The 1,427-nt window shown below is 50.9% G+C and overlaps 3 non-coding genes across 3 annotated transcripts; all 3 read left to right on the top strand.

Moving 5' to 3' along the window:
- The first annotated feature begins 217 nt into the window (after window positions 1-217).
- Window positions 218-336, top strand: LOC123178128 (5S ribosomal RNA). The gene has a single exon (XR_006489339.1). It is a non-coding gene; the product is annotated as a 5S ribosomal RNA (ribosomal RNA).
- A 301-nt stretch (window positions 337-637) lies between these two features.
- LOC123178127 (5S ribosomal RNA) lies at window positions 638-756 on the top strand. Its single transcript, XR_006489338.1, has one exon. It is a non-coding gene; the product is annotated as a 5S ribosomal RNA (ribosomal RNA).
- Window positions 757-1,048: 292 nt separating this feature from the next.
- Window positions 1,049-1,167, top strand: LOC123178126 (5S ribosomal RNA). The gene has a single exon (XR_006489337.1). It is a non-coding gene; the product is annotated as a 5S ribosomal RNA (ribosomal RNA).
- The last annotated feature ends 260 nt before the right edge of the window (window positions 1,168-1,427 follow it).

The following is a 1,427-nucleotide window of genomic DNA, read 5'->3' as shown; positions in this document are numbered from 1 at the left end:
CGGTAAGTTTTAGCTCGCTGCTCATTATTCACGCGTCTAGCGGCGGCAAGCGTGTTCTGAAAGGGGTCGAAACCATGGTAAATAGGCACTGGTGCAGTTGAACCGTGGTAAAACTCGTCTCCGTAGTTGAGCGGGAGCGGCCAAAGGAATGTGCAATCGTGTGTGTAGTGGAGCTGGGAGGGGCAAGCATAAGGGACGAAGACGGGGGTAACATGTCGGATGCGATCATACTAGCACTAAAGCACCGGATCCCATCAGAACTCCGAAGTTAAGCGTGCTTGGGCGAGAGTAGTACTAGGATGGGTGACCTCCTGGGAAGTCCTCGTGTTGCATTCCCTTTTTAATTTTTTTGCACCGCGTGCAAAACAAAACGCACGAGCGCGACGTATGTTTAACACGTTTTATTATTTTGCACGTTTACGGTAAGTTTTAGCTCGCTGCTCATTATTCACGCGTCTAGCGGCGGCAAGCGTGTTCTGAAAGGGGTCGAAACCATGGTAAATAGGCACTGGTGCAGTTGAACCGTGGTAAAACTCGTCTCCGTAGTTGAGCGGGAGTGGCCAAAGGAATGTGCAATCGTGTGTGTAGTGGAGCTGGGAGGGGCAAGCATAAGGGACGAAGACGGGGGTAACATGTCGGATGCGATCATACCAGCACTAAAGCACCGGATCCCATCAGAACTCCGAAGTTAAGCGTGCTTGGGCGAGAGTAGTACTAGGATGGGTGACCTCCTGGGAAGTCCTCGTGTTGCATTCCCTTTTTAATTTTTTTGCACCGCGTGCAAAACAAAACGCACGAGCGCGACGTATGTTTAGCACGTTTTATTATTTTGCACGTTTACGGTAAGTTTTAGCTCGCTGCTCATTATTCACGCGTCTAGCGGCGGCAAGCGTGTTCTGAAAGGGGTCGAAACCATGGTAAATAGGCACTGGTGCAGTTGAACCGTCGTCTCCGTAGTTGAGCGGGAGCGGCCAAAGGAATGTGCAATCGTGTGTGTAGTGGAGCTGGGAGGGGCAAGCATAAGGGACGAAGACGGGGGTAACATGTCGGATGCGATCATACCAGCACTAAAGCACCGGATCCCATCAGAACTCCGAAGTTAAGCGTGCTTGGGCGAGAGTAGTACTAGGATGGGTGACCTCCTGGGAAGTCCTCGTGTTGCATTCCCTTTTTAATTTTTTTGCACCGCGTGCAAAACAAAACGCACGAGCGCGACGTATGTTTAGCACGTTTTATTATTTTGCACGTTTGCGGTAAGTTTTAGCTCGCTGCTCATTATTCACGCGTCTAGCGGCGGCAAGCGTGTTCTGAAAGGGGTCGAAACCATGGTAAATAGGCACTGGTGCAGTTGAACCGTGGTAAAACTCGTCTCCGTAGTTGAGCGGGAGCGGCCAAAGGAATGTGCAATCGTGTGTGTAGTGGAGCTG

This window comes from Triticum aestivum, unplaced genomic scaffold, assembly GCF_018294505.1.
Source record: "Triticum aestivum cultivar Chinese Spring unplaced genomic scaffold, IWGSC CS RefSeq v2.1 scaffold3610, whole genome shotgun sequence".
NCBI lineage: Eukaryota > Viridiplantae > Streptophyta > Magnoliopsida > Poales > Poaceae > Triticum > Triticum aestivum.
Note: the sequence above shows the minus strand (reverse complement) of the source record. Positions and strands in the feature narration are given on the sequence as shown.